The sequence below is a fragment of the Bombus huntii genome, unplaced genomic scaffold, assembly GCF_024542735.1.
Source record: "Bombus huntii isolate Logan2020A unplaced genomic scaffold, iyBomHunt1.1 ctg00000066.1, whole genome shotgun sequence".
Classification (NCBI taxonomy): Eukaryota; Metazoa; Arthropoda; class Insecta; order Hymenoptera; family Apidae; genus Bombus; species Bombus huntii.
The window spans coordinates 362,501-370,790 of NW_026099325.1; the positions used below are offsets into that span (position 1 = coordinate 362,501).

An 8,290-nucleotide genomic window follows, 5' to 3' on the forward strand; every position below is an offset into this window, starting at 1 on the left:
GATATACAATATATATGTATGTATGTATGTACGAGCGTTTTATGCATCTCGCCAAAGTGCCAAACTTCGTTCGTCGTATCATGTTCGAGCTAAGACTCACGCAAGACATCCGTGTAACGATCGTCCGGTTTTTAACGTCCGTCCTCTTTTTCTCCTACAGCCGTTTCTCTTCTCTCGACGATTCCAGCGGTTCCCGGTACGGGAACTCACGCAAGTGAAAAAGCGAGCGAGACGTACCGTCGGGTGGGTGTGTGTGTTCGGGGACTGGACGACCGGCGCGACGTTAGGATGCGCGGTCCAGCGATAGACGACGAAGAGGCATGGGATGACCAACACTCTCTTTTCTCTATTCTCGAAGCGTCGAATTGCCATAAAAAAAAAATCACACGCGCGCACGACATAGTCGTACGCGCGTGTATACCTCGTCTCTCTCAAAGTTTTTTTCTCGAGCCTCGCCAAAGGGGATCGTCTTCTTCCTCGTCTACGATCTCTCCGACGACGACGACCGTACGAACAACTTCGTAACGGACTCACATGCGCATCTTCCTCGGGTACAGAAACGCTGCGGAAAACACCTCGAGCTTGTAGTTACAGCAGCACCCGTGTATAGCCGATCTTAGACACACGCTAGTTCGCACACGCGTTACATATATAATATGTAAGATTTCCGACGAACGTGGCTTTTCGGGAGCCAGGCGCGCGGGCAGAGAGATACACGACGACGGGGAAAATTCGTCCCGATACGAGTACGTGTACTCTCCGATCTCCGCGCGACGCTGGGGATCATACCTCCCTAAGTCGTCAGAGCGCTCGAAGAAATCTCGCGTGTGCGTTCCCGGATCTACGGCTGATACTTTCGGGGCTTGTAAAAAAGCACAGAGCGTGTAAAACGCAACGACGACCCATCGATGCGACGGTCCTCGTTGTTGTCAGTCGCTTTCGCGAAGAGACGGAGTGGGCATTCGATCCCTGGGGCTGTACGAGAGTCTTAAGAAAAGACGGTAGATTATGGCAAAGTTTCGCACGCCATCGAGTTTAGGTTTTTTTTTTGGTTCTCTCTTCTCTCCTCTCTCGACCGAGTTCCCATATTTGCTTTCTCTCTCAGTCTCGCCAAATATAATATTCTTTTAAGACGACGTCGGGGGCGCGGACCTTCGTGCGTCGAACACCGGCAAACGTAGCATATATCGCCTGATATGAAAAAAAAAATCGGTCACGAGGAGAACACTACGAGTATATACGTTCGATAACCGATACACGAAGCGGTGCATAAGCGGGCGGTCGCCCTCGTAAGGACGACTCACGACGCCGCGAGCACTCACGCAGGTCCGTGACCGGTTCTCTCCGCTCTTATTCGTATCCCTTCGTATACCTTCGTCCGACTCTGAAACGTTCTCTTATAATTTTTAAGAAGAACGACGGCGGGTTGTCAAGGCAAGAAGGGACAGAGAGAGACAGAGGTAGAGTTTCGTAGTCTCCCGTGAACACGATAGATTATATATCGAGCATGCGTACGACTTGCACGGTCTCTGCACGACCGCGACGAACGCCGACGAGCGTCCAACAATCGCTCGTACGTCGCGTATGTTCTCTCCGTCCGCTCTTATTCGTATCCTCGTTCTTGTACCTTCGTCCGACTCTGAAACGTTCTCTTATATAAAGAAGAACGACGGCGGGTTGTTAAGGCAAGAAGGGACAGAGAGAGACAGATACGGAGAGTAACGATACGCAACGCAAGCAGTCTTAGGTTTACGTGAGCAACCCTCAGCCAGGCGTGGTCCAGGAATTGTATCCGTGGACCGCAATGTGCGTTCGAAATGTCGATGTTCATGTGTCCTGCAGTTCACACGTTGACGCGCAATTAGCTGCGTTCTTCATCGACCCACGAGCCAAGTGATCCACCGTTCAGGGTAATCTTTTATAAATTTACAACAGTTCAATACTCAAATGTACTCTTCTCGGTTCTAGCGAAGCCGAGTTCCGTCACGTTCGACCAACGGGAATCGAACGCGCAGAAGTCGCCATAGGATTGACGACACAAAAACGTTCGAAAAAAAAAGAAAACGACGAACGCGCGAAGATACGCGCGTTCGCCGGCCGGGCGTAAAGTACATTATGATATATAACAACCATCGAGATCGAAGCTCCGTTCGTCAGGAAACGACGGGGATATATACACCCGATTCTGAATCCTCTGTACAGCACACGATCTCGCGAACGAGTAAGCACGGTGGCTAGCCCATGTTATATATGTGTTTGATTCTACTCTCTCGTCCAATTATTCAAGAAACAGCGCGCGTGCATCTCTCCATCGTTCGGGTGATAGTAAAGATTCGATGGGATTCGCGCGGCCGTCCGCCTCGAGCGGTCTTTCGTCCCAATATCCAGAAGCAGAGTTTGAAAAACTCTAGCGACGGCACGGGTGTCCGACTCACGACATCGAGGTTTCGAAGCCGGCGATCCCCTCCGAACGGATGGCGACCACGCGACCGACTGAAAGCATGAAAAATCGACGAAAGATAGAACACATCTCCGTTCGGGTGGTGTTTTTTCTTTAAAAAAAAAAAAAAAAACAAAAATTCGATGGGACTCGCAGCCATCGTCCTCGCGCGGTCTTTCGTCCCGATATCCAGAAGCAGAGTTTGAAAAACTCTAGCGACGGCACGGGTGTCCGACTCACGACAACGAGGATAGACAGCCGGTCCCCTCCGAACGGGTTATGCGACGATAAACTCGATGAAACTTTAGTCTCGTTCAGGTAGTGTGTGTCTTGTAAATCAAAAATTCGATGGGACACGCATCCATCGTCCTCGCGCGGTCTTTCGTCCCAACATCCAGAAGCAGAGTTTGAAAAACTCTAGCGACGGCACGGGTGTCCGACTCACGACAACGAGGACAGACAGCCGGTCCCCTCTGAACGGTATATTATATATGAGATGATAGACGACAAACTGGATGAAACTTTAAGTCTCGTTCAGGTAGTGTGTAAATCAAAAATTCGATGGGACTCGCATCCGTCGTCCTCGCGCGGTCTTTCGTCCCGATATCCAGAAGCAGAGTTTGAAAAACTCTAGCGACGGCACGGGTGTCCGACTCACGACAACGAGGAAAGACAGCCGGTCCCCTCTGAACGGTATATTATATGAAACTTTAAGTCTCGTTCAGGTAGTGTGTAAGTCAAAAATTCGATGGGACTCGCATCCGTCGTCCTCGCGCGGTCTTTCGTCCCGATATCCAGAAGCAGAGTTTGAAAAACTCTAGCGACGGCACGGGTGTCCGACTCACGACAACGAGGATAGACAGCCGGTCCCCTCTGAACGGTATATTATATATGCGATGATAGACGACAAACTGGATGAAACTTTAAGTCTCGTTCAGGTAGTGTGTAAATAAAAAATTCGATGGGACTCGCATCCGTCGTCCTCGCGCGGTCTTTCGTCCCGATATCCAGAAGCAGAGTTTGAAAAACTCTAGCGACGGCACGGGTGTCCGACTCACGACAACGAGGAAAGACAGCCGGTCCCCTCTGAACGGTATATTATATGAAACTTTAAGTCTCGTTCAGGTAGTGTGTAAGTCAAAAATTCGATGGGACTCGCATCCGTCGTCCTCGCGCGGTCTTTCGTCCCGATATCCAGAAGCAGAGTTTGAAAAACTCTAGCGACGGCACGGGTGTCCGACTCACGACAACGAGGATAGACAGCCGGTCCCCTCTGAACGGTATATTATATATGCGATGATAGACGACAAACTGGATGAAACTTTAAGTCTCGTTCAGGTAGTGTGTAAATAAAAAATTCGATGGGACTCGCATCCGTCGTCCTCGCGCGGTCTTTCGTCCCGATATCCAGAAGCAGAGTTTGAAAAACTCTAGCGACGGCACGGGTGTCCGACTCACGACAACGAGGAAAGACAGCCGGTCCCCTCTGAACGGTATATTATATGAAACTTTAAGTCTCGTTCAGGTAGTGTGTAAGTCAAAAATTCGATGGGACTCGCATCCGTCGTCCTCGCGCGGTCTTTCGTCCCGATATCCAGAAGCAGAGTTTGAAAAACTCTAGCGACGGCACGGGTGTCCGACTCACGACAACGAGGATAGACAGCCGGTCCCCTCTGAACGGTATATAATATGAAACTTTAAGTCTCGTTCAGGTAGTGTGTAAGTCAAAAATTCGATGGGACTCGCATCCGTCGTCCTCGCGCGGTCTTTCGTCCCGATATCCAGAAGCAGAGTTTGAAAAACTCTAGCGACGGCACGGGTGTCCGACTCACGACAACGAGGAAAGACAGCCGGTCCCCTCTGAACGGTATATTATATGAAACTTTAAGTCTCGTTCAGGTAGTGTGTAAGTCAAAAATTCGATGGGACTCGCATCCGTCGTCCTCGCGCGGTCTTTCGTCCCGATATCCAGAAGCAGAGTTTGAAAAACTCTAGCGACGGCACGGGTGTCCGACTCACGACAACGAGGATAGACAGCCGGTCCCCTCTGAACGGTATATAATATGAAACTTTAAGTCTCGTTCAGGTAGTGTGTAAGTCAAAAATTCGATGGGACTCGCATCCGTCGTCCTCGCGCGGTCTTTCGTCCCGATATCCAGAAGCAGAGTTTGAAAAACTCTAGCGACGGCACGGGTGTCCGACTCACGACAACGAGGATAGACAGCCGGTCCCCTCTGAACGGTATATAATATACATTATGCGACGGTAGACGATCAACTAGACGAAACTTTAGTCTCGTTCAGGTGGTGTAAAAAAAATTCGATGGGATACGCACGCACGGCTGTCGTCGTCCTCGAGCGGTCTTTCGTCCCAATATCCAGAAGCAGAGTTTGAAAAACTCTAGCGACGGCACGGGTGTCCGACTCACGACATCGAGGCTTCGAAGCCGGCGGCGTTCCCCTCTGAACGAACTTCGGCTAGACTAGTTACGAATCGTTGCTACACATCGTCTTCATCGTCGTCGTCGTCGACATCGACATCATCATCATATCATCATCATCATCATCATCATCATCGGTCATCGTCGCATAGCGGGCCAACATCCACGCGATGCGTCTTCGTTCTAGGTTACCCGATCCACGAGTATGTTACACGTGGTTTCGTTATTTCGAACGAAACGACATACGAAGAGCACACGCCCTTTGGGTAGGAAGCACGTTTCGAGAACGACGAGAGTTTCGATGAAAGAGACGAGAGAAGTCGACGCAGAAGGTATCCATGGATCTTCGAAGAGAACCTTCGAAGATGTATATCGGTATCCTTTCGCTCTGCGCGACTCGCTACAAGTTCTTTCGCTCTCGTCGACTCGTTCTAGACGCTTCGTTCGATCCCAAAGAGGAGTCTTCGATATGTCCCGTTGCTAGGAGGAGAACAAACGCAACACAGACCACGAAACATAGAAGAGAATAGGCGAGCATGATCACTCCGACACGAGGCACTTTAGAGATTTTCTTATTAGTTTGCATGGACTTTTATATTTCGTTTGTACGGTTTCCACGATGCAAATACGAAATACGAGATCGTGACGGCGGGTCTTTCTGTGTACGGCCTCTCGCAGGCGCCACGACTGCATTTCTCTTTACACCTGGTTTCCATCGTAATTTTTTCGTTTGATATCGAGCCTTAACTTTTGTTGGCTCTTTCGAAGCTAGAGTTCCCTTTTATTAGAATTTCATATATATATATATTATATGTTATATGTTTTATTCGGAGACGGCGGGTCTTTCTCTTTACGACCTCACGCAGGCGCCTCGAATAAGTTTCATTCGCATTTCGTTTTTATACTTGTATATATATATCTCTTCATCCCGATGATCGAGAGAGAGTGCCACCTTCTCTTCGTATAATTCCGTAGCTGGAGGGTCGTCTCCTCCTTAAGAATATTTCTATTCGTGCCAACGGAGGTTGCCAAGCTCCCTGGCGTTTTCGTTTGTTAATGTATATAGCTTGTTAATACGTCGTATATACTTTCGTCGATACAGGAGGAGTACGGCTCCTTACCGACCATTGTGATATATATTTCATAGTTTTTATATGTGTTCAAGTCAAATTCTTTTGGTATCGTATCGTTAATGATCCTTCCGCAGGTTCACCTACGGAAACCTTGTTACGACTTTTACTTCCTCTAAATGATCAAGTTTGGTCATCTTCCCGGTAACATCGGCAATGCTTATCACATTGGCCGCGCACCAGTCCGAAGACCTCACTAAATCATTCAATCGGTAGTAGCGACGGGCGGTGTGTACAAAGGGCAGGGACGTAATCAACGCGAGCTTATGACTCGCGCTTACTGGGAATTCCTCGTTCATGGGGAATAATTGCAAGCCCCAATCCCTAGCACGAAGGAGGTTCAGCGGGTTACCCGGGCCTTTCGGCCAGGGAAAACACGCTGATTCCTTCAGTGTAGCGCGCGTGCGGCCCAGAACATCTAAGGGCATCACAGACCTGTTATTGCTCAATCTCGTGCGGCTAGAAGCCGCCTGTTCCTCTAAGAAGATTTGTTTGTACGTTGGTAGTAAAAACCCACCGACCGAAGCCGGGGGCCTTCGAGATACCATAAGTTACGTCTATTTAGCAGGCTAGAGTCTCGTTCGTTATCGGAATTAACCAGACAAATCGCTCCACCAACTAAGAACGGCCATGCACCACCACCCACCGAATCAAGAAAGAGCTATCAATCTGTCAATCCTTCCGGTGTCCGGGCCTGGTGAGGTTTCCCGTGTTGAGTCAAATTAAGCCGCAGGCTCCACTCCTGGTGGTGCCCTTCCGTCAATTCCTTTAAGTTTCAGCTTTGCAACCATACTTCCCCCGGAACCCAAAAGCTTTGGTTTCCCGGAAGCTGCCCGCCGAGTCATCGGAGGAACTTCGGCGGATCGCTGGCTGGCATCGTTTATGGTTAGAACTAGGGCGGTATCTGATCGCCTTCGAACCTCTAACTTTCGTTCTTGATTAATGAAAACATTTTTGGCAAATGCTTTCGCTTCTGTCCGTCTTGCGACGATCCAAGAATTTCACCTCTAACGTCGCAATACGAATGCCCCCATCTGTCCCTATTAATCATTACCTCGGGGCTCCGAAAACCAACAAAATAGAACCGAGGTCCTATTCCATTATTCCATGCACACAGTATTCAGGCGAAGGTAGCCTGCTTTAAGCACTCTAATTTGTTCAAAGTAAACGTATCGGCCCACCTCGACACTCAGTGAAGAGCACCGCGATGGGATATTAGTTGGACCGCCCGCGAGGAGCTAAGCCCACCGATAGGACGTACCACATAATGCCAGTTAAACACCGCGAGCGGTGAACCGACACTGTGACACACAGATTCAACTACGAGCTTTTTAACCGCAACAACTTTAATATACGCTATTGGAGCTGGAATTACCGCGGCTGCTGGCACCAGACTTGCCCTCCAATTGGTCCTCGTTAAAGGATTTAAAGTGTACTCATTCCGATTACGGGGCCTCGGATGAGTCCCGTATCGTTATTTTTCGTCACTACCTCCCCGTGCCGGGAGTGGGTAATTTGCGCGCCTGCTGCCTTCCTTGGATGTGGTAGCTGTTTCTCAGGCTCCCTCTCCGGAATCGAACCCTGATTCCCCGTTACCCGTTACAACCATGGTAGGCGCAGAACCTACCATCGACAGTTGATAAGGCAGACATTTGAAAGATGCGTCGCCGGTGCTAGATGACCATGCGATCAGCACAAAGTTATTCAGAGTCACCAAAACAAACGATGGACGGACAGACGAGCCATCCGCCACCGATTGGTTTTGATCTAATAAAAGCATTCCTACCATCTCTGGTCGGAATCTGTTTGCATGTATTAGCTCTAGAATTACCACAGTTATCCAAGTAAATGTAGGTATGATCTAAGAAACCATAACTGATTTAATGAGCCATTCGCGGTTTCACCTTAATGCGGCATGTACTGAGACATGCATGGCTTAATCTTTGAGACAAGCATATGACTACTGGCAGGATCAACCAGGGATCTTATTCGTATAACAATTCTTATAAATTTCGTTTAAGTTCTCTTCGTGTCGTAGGTGGGACGTAAGCACCGTACGACGAGACTTTTCGTTCTTAAGATAGATATATCTATAAAATATATCTCCTAGCGACGTTCGAGATACACCCATAGTTCAGTAATAATCTTCGAACGCCGCTCGCAGCCACTTTGTAATTCTCAACTCCACCTCCTCTCTTCTCTCTCTCTCTTTCTCATAGTCTTATATAAAATGTTTAGAATCGTACTTCTAAAGGAACATTTCCATAATGCTGTCTTCGT

The 8,290-nt window shown here is 48.8% G+C and overlaps 2 non-coding genes across 2 annotated transcripts; both read right to left on the reverse strand.

The window, feature by feature from the left end:
- Positions 1–1,758: 1,758 nt before the first annotated feature.
- Positions 1,759–1,913, reverse strand: LOC126876163 (5.8S ribosomal RNA). The gene has a single exon (XR_007693971.1). It is a non-coding gene; the product is annotated as a 5.8S ribosomal RNA (ribosomal RNA).
- A 4,157-nt stretch (positions 1,914–6,070) lies between these two features.
- LOC126876173 (small subunit ribosomal RNA) lies at positions 6,071–7,993 on the reverse strand. Its single transcript, XR_007693982.1, has one exon. It is a non-coding gene; the product is annotated as a small subunit ribosomal RNA (ribosomal RNA).
- Between the last annotated feature and the right edge of the window lie 297 nt (positions 7,994–8,290).